Consider the following 21,562-nt stretch of genomic DNA (forward strand, 5'->3'; position numbering starts at 1 on the left):
ACAGATGCATTTGTAAATAAAAACAGAAATGTAACAAAACTAAATTTGTAATAAAATAAATTATTATTTTGAAGTAGGAGAATTAGCTGAAATACAGTAACCAAGCTTCTATACTTTGATTTTTTAGGATAGTAAAGTTCATGGATAAAATGGAAAATTAAAAAAAAAAAAAAGGCAGAAATGTAGGTGCCAGAAATTAAGCATCATTGAGATATGAAACAAAAAGGGATGGGATTACTAAAATTCCAAAGGTAGGGAGAGGAATTATGTCTTCTCCTTATTCAGACATGGATATCTACTAGAGGCCATCAAAACTATCAGGTAAGCTAAAGAAGAATTTATTAACAATAGACGATAAACAATATTGAAACAGAAAAGCATAGCGAGTGAGAAAGAACATGCTTACTAAGGAGGAAATACTCCATTTCTTAATTTAGGTTGCCTGAGTATTTCGACTGAAAAAGAATTCTGAGAACATAAGTGGCTCAGTTGTGCAGTAGGTGTTGACACTTGCAAAAGAGAGTCCTCAGGCCAAAGAAGGATTTTCTTTTGTCCTGTAACAGTATGTTCCAAGTTTATGAACCACATTATTTGCTTGCATTATTCAAAAAGACTTTGAAGTAGCAACATAGCAAAAGTAGCAACAAAAGGACAAATTTAATTTTCTAGGTTCTCTCTGTAACCAAAGCAAAAGGAACTAACAGAGACCATGCAAGATATAGCTCTGCAAAGAGAGTTAGTGATTAGATTGAAATAAAGCAGATACCTCTGCTTTACATTCACAATTGTAACCTCTATCCTGGATCTGGTTTCATGGTTTCATAACATACCTTGGTTTTCTTTGCCTTACAAAATGAGGAAGAAGTTTCTGGGTCTTTTGAGAATCATGATGGAAGGTAGTGTTAGTCACCTGAGAGGCTGGCTCTATATCACCTTCAGTTCAAGATTTTTGTAATACAAACAAAATATTATTGACAGTAAAGAAACAGAAAACTCTTTTGGTAATATTCTGGACATCCCAGTAGCTATCAGACTTTCATGGAAGGAAACATATTTAACCTTCTCCTCCAAACTGGGTCAAACCATGTACAGAGAGCATCTATGGGATCATATGGACAAAATAATAGTTGATGATTACATTTGTTTTAAGAGCCTAAATATCTTTGATGATTCTGCTCCTTTCATCACAGTTGTTTTCTTCTTTCCCTTACCTCGTCTGTGGTCTACAGGCTAATGCTACAGTACCTAACTTTTCAGTCAATGAGGGGCACACAACTTTTTTGGATTTCTATTAGTAATTACTTATGATAACACTTAGCTAAGCTGAGCTGTATTTTTTTTTTACCTCTTCCAATTTCCTAGCTATTACTACAGAGCCAGCTCTACTGTGGAATTTATGACTCTGGTGGCTATTGCAGGTGAATGAGCATCGATACTACTCTTCTCTATTCAACCTTAATAGAAGATGACAACATTCTTAAAAATAGCCAAAATACTTTTAAGTATTGTACATGATTAATTTTAAAGTGTCAGTGGAAAACAGGAAGATAGCACATGACTGAGTGCTTCTGATGCAGAAACCTTAGCAAGAATGGTAAAAAGCAGCAAACAAAATAGTGTAAGAGAAACCAGACTACCAGCTACCCAATATGACATTTTGCCTCCTATTCATGCACTAATAAAAAAAGATGAGTTTGAAGAGCATGCATTTGAAGAGAAATTCATTTTGGAAGTAGCTATGAAAATATAATTTGTCCTTTTCAACTTTTGATGCATTGTTTATCATTTCAAAACAGTATGTCATACAATGAGAAAATTATTTTAAGCCTAAGATGGAAAAGAACTACAATATTTTTTCTATTGTCCCAATTTAGAACTCTGTCTGTATTCTTGTGTATCCTACGCCATACAGAATGAATAAATGAATGGATTTTAACTCCTTGAAATAGTGCCATTGCCATCAGTTTCAATAGCCTGGACAATTTGTATACTTTTTTGTTGTAGTTAGCCGAGTTTTTCTGCGTTTAGTTTCTTTTTAACAGCTAGGGTAACTTATTTCTACTAATCTTTGCACCAGTCTTGGAAATTTATATCATTCCACAAAGACAGAAGAGGAGAGAGGAAAGATATCCTTATCAATAGGCATCAATCAAACGAAATGCCACAATTTGGTTGTAAATGGTCTCTCAGCAAAACTTTGGAAAATCTTTTTTTTTTTTTTTTCCCCTTTTGCATCTTTTTTTTTAATACAGCATGACTTCTCCAGTAAGTCTCTTTACATTTTCATCTATGTTTATTGTTGCTTCTTTGGTCATCCATTAGCCTGGCTTAATGTCACTACGGCATTTTAATTAGTTCCTGCCTCCTCTTTCAATACCTTCCAGTTTGTTAGTTTGTTTCTGGTACTAAACTGAGTTGAATGTTGTTCTGAACCTTAGTGGTATCTTAGGAGTGAGAAGATATTTTCTGCTTGGCTCCCCATTTCTTCATAAACTGATGAAAATGAATTGAACTCTTTATCTGAGACAAAGTATTACAAACAGAGAACACATTTTCGCTTGCAGATGAAATGTCTCCAAATTATCCCCCATTTTTTGCAAGCTAAGAAGATGCAGCTGTGCAATTACTGTGAACCAGCTGATTGGAGAATCATTATTTCACAACATCTTGTTTACACAGTTTAGTCACAGTTGTGCCGGCATCCTTTCTCCCTTCCTAACCTACTCGCCTCAGCATGTTCAGCTTTTCACAAGAACCAGGCAACTGCCTCTACTCTTAGCAGGTTCCTGAGAGCAGTGTCTGGACTGAAATGAGCAGATTCCTCTAAAAGGGGACTGCTATATTGTAGGGATGAGAAAACTGAGAAGCATTTACTTGCAGGAGCATAATTCTGAGACATATTAATATTCTGAGTCATGGAGGGGAGAGTATGCAGTCACCATAAAATCCTGCTCTAAGGAAAGGCGATAACAAATGTTAAGGGGGATAAATAATGCCTTTCTGTCTTTAAGAAAGTGTTCATTATCTATTTTCATTTTGCTGATTTGCTAGGATTTTCAAACATTAAGTTAAGAAGGTGGTGTCTCAAACACTTGATTTCAGGCCTTAAAAATTAACCATCAAACTATGAGAGCTACTTTTAAAGAAAATGTTGACCTATATACTTAAATACTTTTAAAGAAAATGTTGACCTATATTCTTAAATACTTTATCAAATATTTTGATATCAAATAGTATCTTCTTTAGATAAAAATAGCTTTTGAAATACATATATTATATATATACGTATATAGCTGTGGAGAATGGTGACATTAAAAGCAGGACAAAACTTGTTTTTAGGAGAATAAGTTATTCTGGTAATTAGTCTTATTAATTTGCATTCACTTATTAAATAAACACCAGTGTCCAGCATGGGTCACATGTTGTATTTATATATGAGTGTCTGTATAAAAGGATGGCAGACATATACTTTGATGAACAGTGTGGAAGACAGTTCCATTCTGGGTTAAGTTTTTTTCATTACAGGTATACCATTTTTTCATTTCACTGTTTCACAGTAATATTGCATTTGTCCATCCCATGCCAGGTGCCCATGACAGAAGCATACAATGAATTCAGGTCTGCCAGGTCTTTTTTTCTAAAAGAAATTGAACTGTGACTTGTGCCTTTAACTCTGCTGCAGTTTCTATTCCAGAGAAATTAAAACAAAATTCCCTTACCCACTTTTATATGTGTTTCTTGGCCACCAGTATGCCCAACCCCTCGCATAGAGGAATTTTAAAGAAGAAGGAAAAGGGAAACAAAATAAAACAGATATGTAAGTCTCTTAAATATATTTGCAATTTGCTGTGCAATTTGGATGCTAATAGAATGAGGTGCTTCAGATCTAGCTCACAAGAAAGCCCTGTTAAATGTCAAAGACCATGCAACTTTCCTCATGTAGTTCTGATAATGTAAGTCCACCCAAATTGTACCAAGACCGGGACCTACTTCGAGTAAGGACTGGTAATCATATTTAGGTGTTTTGTGATTCTGACAGGTGGAAATTGCCCAAGTACTATTTCTAAATTTCCTAGCTGAGGTGCTGTGTTTTTCAGTGCATCATGTCATGTCATTTTGTATCACACAGGCTAACACAATGTGACTGATGGCGTGCCTCAGAAATAGAAATAACTGACAATGCCTAATCTAATTCATGAAAACACGACTTTCAAAAGATGTGCTCTGAGACATGTGTCATGCAATATTTTCATATACCTGTCCCTTTAACTTCTGCCCACTTGAATTCGGACTTTTCCCAGTGGCTTGTTCCTTGTGACAATGAGTTTGTTGTCACTTCTTTTTAGAAAACTTCTGCTGGTTTCTATGGCATCTGAACTAGACTTTGGATCTTTTTAGTCTGGTGATCACTGGTAACAGATTATCCATCACTATTCCCAGAAATTTAAAAGTGGACATCTTAGTTTTATCTTTGATAAAAATTTATGCTTCTATAACTATTAAAATACAAATATATGCTCAGCACAAAGATTTTTTTTTTTTCTTAAAGATGTTACATCTTGAGTGTAGTAAATCAATTCATAATCTGTAAATTGTTCATATGGGGCTTCAAAGTGAAACATAATGAAAAATGTCTTTTGGATAATCTGTCTGATTCAGGTATGTTATCCTTCTCTATTATCATCTTAATAAACTCTGTTATCAAAAAAAGAAAAAAAGAAAAAAGAAAATACTTTCAAAGGTAATCATGTGCTAATAGTTTATATCAACATCTGATCAACGGGTAAATAATGGGGTAATAAGCACACAAATACTTCACTTATACTTAAATTAGTCTTTGAGAGAAGTTTATCTGTGTATCTGACTGATGAGATTATTATTAGGCTTTTTATTATAATTACAAATACCAACATTCAAAAACTTAGGAAATTTTCCTAATGAATAATAATATTCATATATTTTGGTCTGTAATATGAGGTATTTAATCTGAACATCAGCAGTGTTAAGAAACTGATGGCTTTTTACGGTCCATAGAAAGCTTTTTTTTTTTTTTACAGATGAACAGAAATACTAGATTTGAGAGCAAAGAGGAAGTCATAGTTGTTTTGTTGATCTTTCTATTAGAGAATTATTTTGGTACTTTGCTATATCTGATATTGTACATTAGTTAGAACTAAGCCTTGTGAAACATCACCCTGGAGGTCAAAAATAACTCAGTTATGAATTTAAACCAAGTGTTTGAAGGGAGGAAAGCAGGTTTGCAAACACACAGCCCTATCTCCTGCACATCTCTTGGGGATTCTTAACAGCTGACTCCTATCTTAACATGTAACATAATAACCAATTACTGTCAAAGTTACCAGATCCATCGGTCTCCTATTGCATTAACCTTATGCCCTGGTTCAAGAGAAACACAATCAATCCACTGCTAAATTAATTAGTAATTTTAAAGTTATCATTAAATAATGTGATCCCAAAATTGGCATAAATCATGTGGTTAACTATCAAATTAGTTACCAAGAAAGGCAAAGGAGTGGCAAGTCCTATTCAAAGGATTTCATTATATTAATTTGCTTAGAGCACTGAGAGGTCATAATTTTAACCTTGAATGGGTCCAAACCATACGAAAATTATTCATGTCACTATAGGCCAGCAATAATTCTTTTAATTCCATGGCATATTAATGACCAACAACGAATGAGCCCCTTAAGTGTCTCATTTATTGTCTTAAATATGAAAATGTTTTAGAGATTAGAGAGGAAATTGTTTGAATTAATTAACTGAACTGACGCTCAAGGGAGATGGTACAAGATTTTCAGACAAAGGCTAAGAATTTACAATAATGACATTTCTTTCATGGTTAGAAAATATAGTACCAGAGGGACTTTGAGGCACTCTTAACATTTTAGCTGATGTCTGTTGAGAGCTTGAGATTCCTCTGAAAGCATTTATTTTATTCATCGGAGACTCCTCTCAATTACAGCATGAAAGGCATCACATTAAAATAGCCATGAGGCCCACAAATTTCACTGTTTAAATGGGATCGGATAACTGACATAATGAAAATTCAGAATGTAAATGGAGACTATTAAAGTAATAGGATCATTTATATTAAAAAAAACCCTTTTTCAAGAAAGGTAATATGCAAAAAGATAAAAAAAAATAGAACTGTGTTGAACAGGACCAACTTAATCACTTTTTTTTTTTTTTTTTTCCTTTTTGTGACATCCTTTTTGTGATGTATTAAGGAAAAATCCTTGATTCATAAATGCAGACTTACACTTCAGAGTGACCCAAGTGCTGGGTAGGACCCCAGAGAATTCTTTGAATTAGTTTGAGGTTCTGGCTCGTGTTGTCACAGCTTTTGAACATGACAAGCTGTCAGACAGTGTGTTGTTCCATCCTTCTTAGTTAAAAAGTCATAACGAACAGAGATTTTACCCATAAATGAGTTAGGGAAAAGATAAAAAGCTAAGGCAGAGGTTTGCCTATGGTGTTTTCAAATTCTATTATGTTCAGTTATAAATTAGAATGTCAAGCAAAGAATCTACAGGGATTTTTTTTCTTCTTCTTTTTAAATTCAACTAAAGGGACCAGTGGTATTACAATATCACATAATAAAAACACATTTTTTCTCATATAATTTCTTTTTCTTTTATAGTTATTCAACATTTTTACTTAGTTTTTTTTAAAAATGTGTCGAAGTAGAGGCTAGTCTGAAGGTCAGCAAAATCCTTTCAATTTTGATGGTTTCTCTACAGTTCTTGAGTTTCAAGGTGTTCAGTCTAAAAATCTATTACACTCAAATCTCAAAAAAATGGCTGTTTGAAATTATCTATCATGATTCACACCTGAAAATGTGCAGCTACTGCAGTCTTTTTTAATTTTAATTAACTTGTAATAAGTTTAGCCTGCAAGTATTTATTTCAGTGTTAATTTTTATAAATTATATTATTTTCTGGCACTCAGACTTGGTAGTAAAAATAAAGTTTTCAAAATTTTTGCAATGAACAGAGAGATACTAGGCACTATTCTTCATTTTAGCCTGTCTTCAGAGTGATTATATTTTCTAAAGGGTACACAGAAATGAACTAATGGATCATATGTAGCAGCCCTCATTCTGTATAAGACAGGTGCTAACGACAACAGAAGCTTTATGCCATTAGGTAGTCATCAGAACAGAGAGCAAAAGGGTGCCTCTTCAGGACTGCAATTATATTTAATGGTGTCCCTCCTACTCAGTAAGAGGCAGAAGAAAAAGTTTAGCTTTTTTAACTGTGAAAATGTGAAAACATTTTTCACAGAGTGATTTAAACACGCAAGACAAGACTTGGCAGAAGTATGTTTCCGCTCTCTCCATTCTCTTACTGCCCTCCTCAGCCTGGACTATCTCCCATCTGACTGGCTAATGTGGTAAAAGCCAGTACCCTGAATTAGATGTCTACACTGCACACGCAATTAACAGGCACACACGTACATCAAAATGATCCCATCGAATTGCTGCTCTGAGGGCCTGAATTCAGCTAATATGGAAAGCATTAAAGTTTGTAAGGAAGCACAAATCTCTCAGAAGGCTAGAAACCTAAGCAAAGAGCTCTACAGACTTCACTGCTTACCTTGAGGGACCAGAGCTTGGAAATCTCTTCCTTCTTTTCCAAAAGAACTAACTCACTGTCATGTCCTGTTCATCCTGAAAAGGCCTTTCAACACTCACACGTCAGGCCGAGTGGTCTATTACGCCTCAGGGGAAGTCTTCATGGTCTAGGAACCTTTCTTACAACTTGGACATTAAGTTAAAGGAAGTCTGAGATGATTTTTGTTGCTGCTATTGTTGAGAATCAACATTTACTTTGTGGATATTGATTATCCCACATAGAGGTCATCGCACTTAAGAAGATACATAAAATTCTTGAATGGCCAACAATTTCTGTGTTGAAAGAGCTACACTGCATAAATGTCTCCATTAGGCAGAGAAACACTTATTTTTTATTGCTTTATGAAATTGTCACATGCTTCCACGTGCTCTGCTTTTCAAACAGCAAGACGTTGCTCACTTTGCTAACCTACTAACGCGCTTTCTGTGTATTGTGTACTTGCTTTAAGAATATGTAAACATTTCTACAAAGTGCATTATATGAAGATTTCTTTGACAAGTATGTCTGCTTACTTTCTAAATTTTACTTAGGAAGAAAATAGTTTCTCCTCACTGTTTGCAAACACATTTTTAATAAAAAGAGCAATATTTTATAGAAAGTCCACATTAATCATTGGCTGACACCTTTGGCTTTTGTTATGTTTCTTACTATGTCTTATTTATTTTGGCTAACTTTACTTCATATTTTCAATTGATAGTGTGACCTAAGGTAACCTAAATTTTCTTTCATTGTCAAACTTCAACCTCTTGAAGAGCATAACTTGCAATTCAGCACTTCCACATCCTACAAAACAAAAGGGGGAGAAGAAAACATCAAGTAACAACAAAATCATTCTCTAGCTTAAAGTTTGGTTCAAACCTTTTTAATGAGCTGTTTATGTGCTGTAGCTTGTAACTACTGTAGCTACCTACAAGGGCACCAAAGGAAAAGAAACAGTTAATCATTATTATACATACAGACTTCCTTCAAACTGCTAGGTATTGTAGCTAGATAACACTGTATTTCTGTGTATTTCAAAATATTTCAGGACTGTATGAGATTTTTTTTTGAAGAAGTCTTCTAAAGTTCATCAGAACAACGGTGCTTTCATAAATCCAGAAGGACCTGATGTGGCTGCTGTAACCAGACACAAATGGAGAATAGCTCTCACTCATCACTCCCAAACCATCTGTTTGAGGTTAATATGTAACTGTCACTTTGATTTATCTGACCAAATAAGAAAGGATGTAAACCTAAATGTTAACTTTCTTGTAGTGGCCATATAAAAGTATAAAAGAAGGATTCCTCATCCCGTGTGTACGTGTCAGTGGGTGCTGTCATCAACTAAAATACATGTAATGGTTATCTGTGCAACTAAGCACAGATATTTAAGCATATGCCAGTGAAATAATGCTATGTGAGCATTTAAAAACTGATGGAAAGGCAGGTCTATATAAAGTATGGCTGTTGGCAAAACATAAATCTTACATAATATCATGTAATGTAATGATGTTATGTAAATTTTATTATGAGAAAATACACTTAACTCTTGACCTGCCTTCATTCCTTTCATTGATTGATAGGTTTAGCTATCAATCTAGGACTGCCATGCTAGATTTTCTGGGAGGGACCCGATGGTCACATTGCTAGCTATTGCTAGCTAATCTTTTTAGCATTTATTTGTATCAGTATTTTGTGTAAAGTACAAAACATTATCAACATTGAAGTAAACTAGGGAGTCTTGAAAGAAAACTGTAAGTGATTTTCTTTCTAGCTGTCTTTCCAGGTTTTTGTGGGAAGAGAGAGAGGAAAAAAATATTAAAAGTCTCAGACAAAAGGGAGCTATACCCTGTGAAAACATTTAATGTATCTATCTGAAAAGCTGTGGCAGTATTGCTAAGTCTCAAGAGGTAAAGATATAGAAGTCTTTTAGGGAGAAAATGCATGAAGTTTTGGAATATAAATTATATTTAATTTGCTAATTTTATTTGATTTCTTATGCATTACCTGAAATATATGCCCCTTTTAGGGACATAGAAGATCTGGATATAAAAGGAAAAACAAATTTGGATGTAAGACCTGTCTCCTGTAAAGTATTATCCAAGGATGATACATAACAAAAAATTGAATTATTTCATTGTGAGCAGAGATCAGCATGGATAAATATGTGTTCTTTCTAAAACAAAACAGAAACTGCAGCTCAACAAGAAGATACATATTGACTATTAAAGGTCTGCTGTGAAAGAAGTCAGAAATAAAAAAAAGGAAAAAGACAGGAAGTGAGAAGCTTAAAACCCCTTGACAATGCTGTCATAATATGGATTTTGAGGGTGAGGGCTCTTTGCTTTGGTTTCATCTAGAAAATTTCTCTACAGTATCTTTTTTTTGCCGGGGGTGAAAAACACTGTATTCTCCTGTAGACTTTTCTATTTCCTATTCTGCTGAAAAGCTGTTACCATTTTTTTTTCTGAATTAAACCTTGTTTAACACCACAACATTGCTCAGGTGTTTGGAGGGTATTTTTTTCAGTAATGAAAATTACTTTAAATCAGCTTTTCTCAATTTAAATTACAGATAGTAAAAATAACCTAATACTCATTTTGTGAATCCGTCTTTCACAGGTTAAACTATGCTTCAAAACAGCATGAAGTATCAGATACAAATGATGAGAGAGACATCACGATCACATTTAAACGAGGAAAACCAGTTCTTCTGTGTAGGTTGCCAATCAGTAGCATCTTGGCAAGTTTAGACCAACTCCTACACCTGTGAATGCAATACTGAGCTACAGACAAGCTCTTGAGAACACAGTTTTGTTCTTAAATTACTTTTCAAACAAAAAATAAGCCTAAACGCTTCCAAAAGAAGAGAGGAAACAGCAGTAATCTGAGTCCTGGATAGTGGAAACAGACACTATTCAGATTTCTGACAGGTCTCTGTGAATTCCCAACACAGCAGCCTGCTACTTTTTCTCAGCCTTCCATGGAGAAGAGGCTCACAAAAGTCCCGAAGTGTGACCACATATCTGGTGTGAACATGTCAGAATTTAAGTCATTTAGGTCTTAGTACAGACTGACTCACGGTGGTTTTTGAACTGATGACTCCAAAAGTAAAGGGCTTCACTACATGCAGGCTCTTGTATTTAGTGACATCAGCAGTTGTAATAGCATGAAATGGTTATAATAGGAAAAGAAGAAGAAGAAAAAAAAACCTACATCACATTAAAGAATGTAAAAAAAAAAAAAAAGAATATAAAAGCGTTCTAGCTTTGTGGCCATCCTATCAGGCCTCCTCCTCTTTTTTTTTTTTTTTTTTTTTTAACTCTTATTCATTCCTCTATTGCGGATTGCTCTTGCTTTTTTTCTCCTTTTCACCTGTCTCCTTTTTAATAAGAACATACCCACTGGCCACCATGGTCAGCTGTCCAAATCAGTATTTGTTAGCAATAGTTACCGAAACTGCAGAAAGGTTTGCTTCTGCCATACTCTTTTGCCTGCAGGAAATCCAAGGCAGCTAAAAAATAGATAAAAACTTTAGAATAAATTTGGCCCATATGTGCTAGCAAATTTGATAGGCTGAGAGGGCATGTGATTTGTCTGGGAGAAGTATTAGTCATATACAATTTATATTCCAAAGAGTTCAATGTATCACCATTTTAATTTCTATTATCATCTTTCTGATGACCTGAATATTCCAGGGGGCTATCTAGTTTTACCCTGTTTTATACTGAAAAATGATTAATAGTAGGGAATAGGTGCATAATAAAAATAAATGAAAACACTACCTTACTATAAAGAACATAACTTTTGCAGTGCTTGGTAGAAGCATATGTTTAGCATCCAAGCACTTTTTTACAATAAACTGTAGTCATGTATTGTCTTTATTTCTGTAATGATGCATTATATCAGAAATCTTCTGCTATTCTCCTCATTTGTTTTTCTGTCTTTCTCTGTATTTGAGGTGGTCCAGGAAACTAAAATAGAGTTTATTCAAGCAGCAGTCTGTTGAATTATCACTGCTTGCACAAAGCTGTTGACTGTAAAGACTTATGAGTATGGTAGCTGTTTCCATGCACGTAGTAGATAGTGAGGAATCCTGCTGAACATTATGCACAATGCAGAACATTATGCACAAACTACAGATGAGTTTGAATAGCGAATATATTTTTATGAGGCGTTTCAATCTGTTTGTAAGATATAACTTAGTAAATAAAAATCCACTGTTGTATGAGAGAAAGCAGTGAAAGAGAATTCAGAAGAAGGTAGAAGTTGCTATCTATAAAAATTAATCTTTTTGTAGTAAATAATATTAGTATAGACAACCAGTAAATCAATTAAAAATAATTAATCTGGTATTGTCAGTACACAGATTAATGCATCAATATACAGGTTGGTGTTTTTATATATTAAATACTTGCATATACTAACAAGTTAACAATTATTTTGCTTTAGTCTTTATGAAATTTTTTGATATATATACAGAGCATTAGGAGAATCATGCTTTCAGAGACTGAATGTGTAACTGTCAAACAAAAAAAGTGAGCAAAGAGCTCTTTCTTAGCCATGAATTTGATATTGTCATCATGATTAACTTGATATCATTTTCATTCCCATCATTCTTTCAAGTTTCTACATACTATGCGGAGAGTCTTGAAAGTGTCATGATTAATATCCACTTATTATCCCAGAAGTCTGCCTTTCATTTGCTTTCAAAACAGTTTTTCCTCAATGGAGCAAAACTTCTTCATATAAAGTTCAAATGTGATAAATAAACTCATAGATATGCCTTTGGAATTATATGTGCAAAAGATTGCTTAGGCTTTCTGGGTTTTCCATGTTTTTCTATGTCAAACTATTTCTTTTTCCTACTTTTTTTTTTTTTTTTTTTTTTCTGTTAGCTCTGGCTACAAGGTTTGGGCTTTTTTTTTTTTTCCTTTTTTTTTTCAGCCACCATGAGTGTTTGGAACATTATTCAAACTCCATCTAAACAAAAGCAAAATAAAGATTTTATAGAGTATGGGAATATCCACAGCTGGATATTTCTAATGATTCTTGTTTTTCACTAACAACATGTTGTATCTGAGAAAGGTGATGTGACTGAAATTGTAACTAGGAAGATTCCATTTCTGTTATATTTTTATAGATAGTATAGAATTAGATAAAAAAGAGGTCTTAGAGATTTTATGGCATATGTATTTTTTAACAGGAGAATATGGAGAAATGTAATGCAAAGAAATGTTTTCTAACCTGCTTTCTTGTTTCATCTTGCCTTAAAAATGGTCCTTAGCAGCAAGAACGAATAACTCATGGCCCATTTTATGCAACTAAGAAGTGTATAGAAAATGCCAATATATAGAAAATTATATAAAAGGTCACTTTTAAACAAGATATTTTTCTGATTTCCTTTTTCTTTAAGGCACTGATTACCAAAAACATTTGTATAGAACAAGCAATTACTTGAGTACAGACATAGCTCATCTGCAGAGATCCAGTTCTGTCATAAAAGTGTAAAAGTATGAAGGCTTGAACCAAATTTAAATTTTCTGCAATATGGTCTTCACACCCTACTTTTATAAAATGAATTAATTCATTTATACACCATCCATCTCTGAATGAATTATCTTGGACACAGTATTCTTTTTATCAAAATCAATCAAAAGTGAAGCACAATAAACAACATAATTCTGTCAGAATATTCATATATATTTATATATATATTATTTATATTTATATTTTTCATATATTTATACTGCTTATGCAGTCTATATGTTTATTTATGCAATCAAGGAAATTGAGGTTTTGTGTACGTTTCACAGTTGTATGTAAAGCCTAAATTACAGAAATATTTTTTTTTGTAGACCATGTAATCATCTTGTATCTATTTGGTGTTAGAAGCAACTGTGCTAAACATATGTTGTTTTCTAGTGATCTACTTATGTTAAAAATAACATGCTCTGAGTTCTAAGTGAAGTCATTAAGGTCATAAGATAGGCATATAAAGCTATTCATATATGTTTAGCTAAAGATTAATAATAATAACAAATAAATAGAATATGAGGGTGTATCTACGACTTCACAGAATGACAGAATGGTTGAGGTTGGAAAGGACCTCTAGATATCTTCTAGTCCAACTGTTGCCGTTCGCCATCTCCGGCTGCGCAGTCTCCGGTCTCAGCTCTCGGCAACGTAACGTGTTCACCCGGAGGTCGGGCTCTCCGGGGCCATCCTACTCCGCTAGGGGACAAACCACGTAACACCAATATGGTTGGAGTGCCGTTTATTGCTTGCTGCTCACTACAGTTATACTCCTTTTGAATGTGGAAGCTTGCTCTGCCACCAATTAGCAATGTTACCTTATATGTCTATGTACTGATTCTTCGAAGTAAGACAGCTGACTCGCCTTAATCTCTGCTGACCCTTTCCTTTCCGTAACATCGCGAGATCTTCTGAGCACCAGGCCCTAAGCCTAAGTTTGGCCAAGTCAGCTTATGTCAGGCACGAAGCCATATTGCTATATCTATATATCCATCCACATCCAACCCCACTGCTCCAGCAGGGTCACCTCGAGCACATGGCACAAGTTCACATCCAGGCCGGTTTGGAAGATCTCCAGAGAAAGAGGCTCCACAACCTCTCTGGGCAGCCTGTTCAGGGCTCTGTCATCCTCACAGGAAAGAAGTTCTTCCTCATATGGAGATGAAACATCCTGTGTTTCAATTTGTACCCATTACCCCTTGTCCTGTCACTGACCACCACGGAGAAGAGCCTGGCCCCATCCTCCCTACAATCACCCCCCTGTGATTTGATCACATTTGATCAAATCTCCTCTCAGTCTTCTCTTCTTCAGCTTAAACAGGCCCAGCTCGCTTAGTCTTTCCTCATACGATAGATGCTCCAGTCCCTTATTCATCTTTATGTCTCTCTCTAGAAGCTCAATGTCCCTCTTGTACTGGGGAGCCCAGAACTGTACATAGTATTCCAGGTGCAGCCTCACCAGAGCTGAGTAGAGGGGGAGAATCCCTCAACCTGCTGGCAACGCTCCTTCTGATGCAGGCCAGGATCCCATTAGCCTTCTTGGCCACAAGGGCACATAGCTGACTCATGGAAGTCAGTTAACAGAGCTCACAGAAGTAATTATTTTAGTTAAATAGCTATTATGAGGAAAGATCTTAACTGCCTGGTAACAAGAGACTAGAATACCTTCTGTCAGTCTGTGTTTAGACTTGCTTTAAAATGAGAGTGACATTAAAAATACTGGTATGACAGCAGCCGCAAACATTGTACATTCCCAGTCAACTGAGCCAGTTCCTTGTCTTGAAACTTTCTTCTAATCCCACCCAGAAGAGCCTGCCATGCAAATAAATGTGGCTGCTTTTTGTCAGTGGAGCTTTTTCTGTATTTTACCAGACTCATTTCCAGAAGGCAAGGCTCAAGACTCTGCAGCCACCTTGGTGTAAGCGGATATATTTAGGGATAAAGTGGGATTTGGTCAATATAACAATATTATAACAAGCTTGTGAATACCATGGCATACTACTGAAATTTGTTGATAAGATACAACAGGAAGAAAAAGGACAATTTATATAAGCTACCTTTCGTAATTTATATGTATATATGTGAAATCAGGGAACTTGAGACCCTGTGTCGTTTCTCAGTTCAAAGCTTCAATTACACAGAGTAGGTTCTTCAGCTCCATGTTTTTCCAATAGGCAGGAAGGGTGCTCAGATTTTTTTAAGCTAATTCAATTGCTCTTGGGTAAATTGACTGATGATTCAGGGTCAAATTCTTATTTAAAATGCTTTTTAGTGCTACTTTAAGGAAAACTGCTGGACCACAATTCTAAATGCTAGCTAAAAGCTGAAAACTGCTCTCAGGGTTTTGCCTTCAGCTGATTTTTCATTTAAAGTACAGCAGTCTCACAAGTCTATATTTCATAGCATCTGCTATTTGTTGGAAGTAAAAATAAGAAAATTGGGCATCACTAATATTTGAAAGTGGAATCTAATGGAAATCAAATCATCCCACAAAATCCATTTTGTGCTTATTTATAGAACTGGCCATGAGTTTATTGACACTTAGGAAAAAAGGATTTTCTCATTGCCCTCAAATGAGGACTGAATGGGGATTTGCCAGTCCACGCACACATCTCTAGTGGCACCTGTAGTTTGAACATGCTAGATAAGGGACTCATAATTTATAACATCACTTTCCCTCTCCTCAAAAAATCTATTTAGTACTTGATGTGGGGCGGGAGGGGAGGGGGGGAAAGGAGAGAGGGAGGAAATAGGATTAGTGTTTGCTTTCTCTCTTGCCTGATTTAGGCTTGGCAAGTGAAAGAATGAAAATCTGCCAAGTGTAACAGGCTTGCCAGGCTCTTGAGGCATTTGGCACTTACCAAGTTGAAGCTGGCATTTACCCTATGGATCAATAAGTAGTCAGAAAAGACCCCAGCCCTACTACCTGATAAGAAATAATTCAGATCCACTTAAATTCACATTGTTTTATTTTCTAACTTGTACTTCTGGGATAGCTTCAAGGTTTTAAAATCTCTGGAAAACATATGAGATTACTATAAATGGATGGTGAAGCCCTGGCTCCACTCTCATAACTAGGATCTCTTCACTGGCTCCAGGATTTCTCAAGTAACGTGAACAAGGCTTTTTATTTATGCACAAAGTTTTTCTGTCCTGAGGACTGGCTTGAAATTATGCAGGGAATCTGAAGTCTTCTAAACCATACATTTGCTATGGAAAAAAAAATGGTCTAGATCTGAGCTCTAGTATAAGGAAAAGGTTTTAAATGCATACTAGAATAGTGCAGTAGAAACAGACATTCCCCTCCCCTGAATTGTCTGGTATCAAACAAATGTGCTACCTTAAATCTCATTTTTAAAAAAATCTTTCCATTTAATGTTTCTATCCATTACAGTTTCATTTTCTTCTTTAAGGATTCAAATTTTATGGTGCATCATAGACATGCTATACAGAATAGCTGATGACATACTCTTATGCTACCTATGATGCTATAATTTTGATTTTTTTTCCATTGTTTCTAGTTTTTCTGTGGCAAAACTATGAATAACAGGAATCAATTATTCTTGTCAGTCATCATGAAAGAAAATTATGTTTCTAGGTTCTTCATGAATATATGAGCAGCTTTCTTCAGACAAGCTGCAGGATATCATTTTTCATGTATCAGTCATAATAATTTGTATGTATTTTCTTAATGGATGTGAAACTACACATGTTGTTACAGCTTTGAGGAGGAAGATAGATATAGGAAGCAATATTTTTACTGTGGAGATAGGAACCAAGAAACTGAATGTTTTTGGTACTTTTTCTTCATCCTTCAGATCAGCAGGACATTGACCAAGGTCTTCCAGACATAAAGTTGCAGGGAATTTACCCATACCCATTCCAGCAACAAAACTCAGATTTTCAGTACAGCAGTCTATTGCCCTAACCATATCTTGCCTCCTTTCTCTCACATGAATCTTTTGATGGCATATTTTCATCTGTCTCATCCTCCATACTTTAGCCCTCATTTTTATTTTCTGTCTTGCAAAACATTGCCATTATTCCGGCTCTCTACCAGACAGTAGACTGGTTTCTGCCTCTCAGTTATGACTGTGTATCCCACTGAAATTTCAAATAGTGATTTCTGTTAGGAGTAATGTGTTTTTCACATCCTTTTGTTCTACAGTTGCTGGAGTTTTGCAAGGTGCTATACATAAACCATTGATTACTTTTTCATCATGAGCTGTCAGAATTTTGTTGATATCTTTTATAACTTAATGTCCCCTCTTTTTTTCTGTCTCTGCTTTCAGAATCTTGCTCCTGTGGATGAATGCCATGAAAGACCAAGTATGGAACTGCTACAGAATAGTTGGGTACTTTTTTCTATGAGAAAATAGTCTAGATAGGAAAAAGATAGACCTTAACTGGTCTTCTTTAAAGACCTATAAATGCAAACAATTTGTCAGGAACATACTCATGCATGATTAGTTTGTGCCAATAAATCTTGACCTGCCAAGTGCTCTATATCTTTAATAACGCTTTTACATTTGAGATTTTTGGGATCATACTCACTTCTGGGCTTTGCTTTTTACTGTTTTATATCTCTTCTTGGTCCAAAATTAAGTTGTTGTACTATGTAAAAAGATGACAGAATTCACTACTCAGAATTATCTTCTCTGTAAATAAAGAATATATATATATATATATATACATGTATTTCTCAACAGTATTTGTCAGAGATTCACAGAAAATGTGTTACCCTTCAACAATGCTGCCTTGTGTTTTAGAATTATACCTTCAATTCAGAATTAGAGAGCTTCTTCTCTGCTGTGGTATGCTAGATGGTTCAGGATGTCTGATAGAGAATTATAGTCATTCATCAGCTAAGGCTAGGGAGTCATCTTTTATTATAAAACCTTCAGTTTCTGGATGATTGCAAAGTACAACAGACAGAAATACTCCCATTGTACTCCTAAGGGGCATTTTGCTTCTTAGGAAAGAAAAACAGTGACAGTAAAGTTGTCTTTTGTTTCTCTTTTTTTGTTTCTTTTTTTTTTCCTTTTCTTTAAACCACAGTGTTCCTGGATGCTTTAAATCAATAAGCATATCAAACATATTCCAGAATATAATCTGTGCTTGTTCAGTGCATTTTTAATTCTGAAGAATCTGGCAATTAACACAGGCTTCCAAATGTTGAGGTAGATTGGAAGCTGTGTCCTCTCTATTGATTTCTTTGGACAGAGACTGAGAAAGCAGCTGACTATCGCTGATTCCCAGGGAGAGGGTGAGAAAACAGAGAACTGTTTTTTGACAGAACTCTTTGGCTCTCTGCAGGACAACCAGAGAGGTCTGATGTCTGACAGCTGCAATAATACATATTTCACCAATCTTCCCACATGGTGTGAGAAGATTGCTATTATCTTTGCTAGCTCTTTCTGGGATTAATCTATTTCTTTCATTTCTTTACATTATGGGGAATATAGCATAGCCATAGCAGACTTTCACGAAGTCCAACAGCAGTTATTTTCAACCTTTGTTGGTAATTTTGTTATCACATTAAGGAGCCTGTCAAAGCATTTAGAGAAGGATTTTAAAAATTTTAAGCAACTAGAATGTTCTTTGGATAGGATCTGGGATAGGAATTCATAATCTAGACCTTATGCTGCACAAGACTGTGAGTACTCAAGTATGAATGTTGAATTCACAAAACTGAAGTCAGTGGGGTAGGTGGTCTTATAATCTGGGGTTAAACCTAGATTTTTAAATTTCTTGCACAAATTGCCACCACCTTCTTTAAGGTCTAATGTGGGCGTATTAAAGAGCAGGTTCTTTGTGATGGTGAGCCAAATAAATACCTTTATTTAGCGTTAAACTCCATTTATACAGCTTCCGACTCCGGAGCAGTCCTCACTCTGCCCGGGCAGCACGTGGAGCCCAGCCACCCACCAGCCATCAGCCGGATCACGCACCGACCACATGCGAGGCTGTCCAATGAGCTTCGTAGTCATGCGCTGGCCGCGTGGCTGCAGCTCCCCCCTCTCCTGCTCAGTGTCCCCATCTGCTGAGGAGGCATTGCCCGTCACCGGCCCCAGGCTGACCCCAACGTCTCCCCCTTCTTTGTTTTTTGGGCACCGTCATTATGGTTCCAGTGAGGACAATGAAGAAAGGGAGGAGGAGGCCGCCACTAGTGCCAGTCGGACCCATTGGGCAGGAATCCACTGTGGGCCTTGATCTGTGGAGACACAAGCATGTCCTTGTCCCCATGTTATCAGTTGTACTGCTTTTCCCCATTGGCCCATCCCTGGGTCCCGTACCTCCACCATGGCTTTACTAGGTTGGGTTGGTTCTTTTCCACCAGAATGGCACAGTATTGGCAGGCCCTTGTCCGCTTTCCTTATCCTCATGGTAACGTATTTGCCATAGCAGAATTCATACTTCCACCAACCAACCCTGCCATGGAAGCAGTATGAACAACTGGAAACTCCTTTATAAGTTGGTCATCAGTCAGTTTGGAGATATGGGTTGTTTCCACAGTCAGTATTGGTGGTTTCCAAGAGCAACTGCTTTATGTGTGGAAGAAAATTTCTCTTCTTTTGTTGAACGCATTTCTTGGTCCTTAGTTCTTCTAAAAGGCATATACATCAATTCTTGCTGTTTCTCCAGCTGTTCCAGGTTATGGGGTTTAAGTGGTGATCCTGGTAGTGGCTGGCAAAAGATGTCAGTCACAGGGGAAGTCCTGAATGTATATTTAGGAAGGCTACATAACAGAGGTGTCGGTATAACCACTTCATATTCACAAGGTGTGATTTCGGCTACGGAGAGGATCTCATGCTTAGCTTCTGGATGGCAGATGTACATCACTGTGCTTGATAGGGGTAGGCTTTGTCCCAGGCTACAAGGTGTGCCATTTCCCATTTCTAAAAGATAGTATAGGGTCATCTGCTCTTCTATATTTTTTGTAGGTTATCTCTTTTGCACTCTCTTTGGGATTTTCCTTTTCTTCTTGATCTGTTTCTGACAGTGGGTTCTTTATCATCATATTCCCAAGATAGTATTCTTGGATGTTTATTTTCTGAACAGTTTCTTTCTCTTCTTAAAAAGGACTTCCAACAATTCTCCTGGAGAAGGACCTTTGTAGTCCTTTTCTTCTTCCTCAATGCCACTGGATGTGAGCGGAAGTATATCCACAGTGATCATGATGATGTAGTTACATAGAACACAACTCATGGGCAGGCTGAGCTCGGTGCTGGGCCAACTCACCCTGAACAGGGAGCTGCGGCACTGCCCACCCGCCACCCGCATCAGGATCCCACTGAGCAGTGTGGCCACCACCAGCACCAGCCCGCGCCCCGCGCCGCCGCTGTCCTGGTCTTGGCGCCCAAGGGTCGCACCGGGCTGAGCTAGCCGAGGCGGCCAGGGAGCCACTGCCACTGGCCCCTGCCACTGGCCATGTCTGTTGTTGCCCTATCCCGTAGTATCACCCCGACCTTATCCCATACGGAGATACACTGCATGAATATTTAGATGCAGTTCTTGCTGATGCACCTGTATCAAGAGGCATTTCAAATCAGCCACCTCTCCAGCTTTCTTCTGCTCCTGTGTCATGGAGTTCCTCATCGTTCTGGACTGCTTACCTCCCTCTTACAGGAGGAAACTGTGTGCTTTCAGACTTTGTTCAGTCGAGCTACGCCCTGGTGTGACAAGTGCGTCTGTCGCCTATCTCTGCCCCTGTTCGGGCACCATTTGTTGCACCTTGTGAAGGAATGGACTCAATCCGGGCTGTTCCTTCGTTAGGTATAAACCCGTAGTTCCCATCTGTTTACTTCTTTCAAGAGGCTTTTAGTACATGCACAAAGGACTCTTCCTTTCAGCGTGAACCCTGGAGTTCAGCTGGGCGGTGCGACCGGAGAGACAGCTAGTCTTTGAGCCCTACATTGGGCGCCATTTGCAGGCATATTGAGGAGCAGGGTCTCTGTGATGGTGAGCCAAAGACCTTTATTTAGGGTTAAAAACAACTTATAGAGCTTCCGAGCCCAGAGCAGCCTCCGCCCTGCCCAGGTAGCACGCAGAGCCCAGCAACCCAACCAATCATCACTCAGGTGATCACGCGCTGACCATGCGCGAGGCCGTGCAATGAGCTGCTTGGTCACGCACTGGCTGTGTGGGTGCGTCTCCTGCCTCTCCTGCTCAGTCCCGCCATCTGTCGAGGAGACACTGCCCATCACTGGCCCTACATTCTAATCTCCATGCAAATTGTCCACAAGCCATATGAGGAAAAACTAAGAGAGCTGGGCCTGTTTAGTCTGGAGAAAAGAAGACTGAGAGGAGATTTGATCAACATGTTCAAGTACCTGAGGGGTGATTGTAGGGTGGATGGGGCCAGGCTCTTCTTCGTGGTGGCCGGTGACAGGA

The 21,562-nt window shown here is 37.0% G+C and overlaps 1 long non-coding RNA gene and 1 pseudogene across 1 annotated transcript; both read right to left on the bottom strand.

The window, feature by feature from the left end:
- Nucleotides 1-16,311: 16,311 nt before the first annotated feature.
- LOC148593587 (uncharacterized) lies at nt 16,312-17,626 on the bottom strand. The gene is made up of 2 exons (XR_015913683.1): nt 17,576-17,626; nt 16,312-16,403 (listed from the first exon to the last, which is right to left on the bottom strand). It is a non-coding gene; the product is annotated as an uncharacterized LOC148593587 (long non-coding RNA).
- A 1,854-nt stretch (nt 17,627-19,480) lies between these two features.
- Nucleotides 19,481-20,767, bottom strand: LOC104578322 (endoplasmic reticulum lectin 1 pseudogene; annotated as a pseudogene).
- Between the last annotated feature and the right edge of the window lie 795 nt (nt 20,768-21,562).

Source organism: Tinamus guttatus, unplaced genomic scaffold, assembly GCF_059628265.1.
Source record: "Tinamus guttatus ecotype Peru unplaced genomic scaffold, ASM5962826v1 Tinamus_guttatus_pri_ptg000368l, whole genome shotgun sequence".
NCBI lineage: Eukaryota > Metazoa > Chordata > Aves > Tinamiformes > Tinamidae > Tinamus > Tinamus guttatus.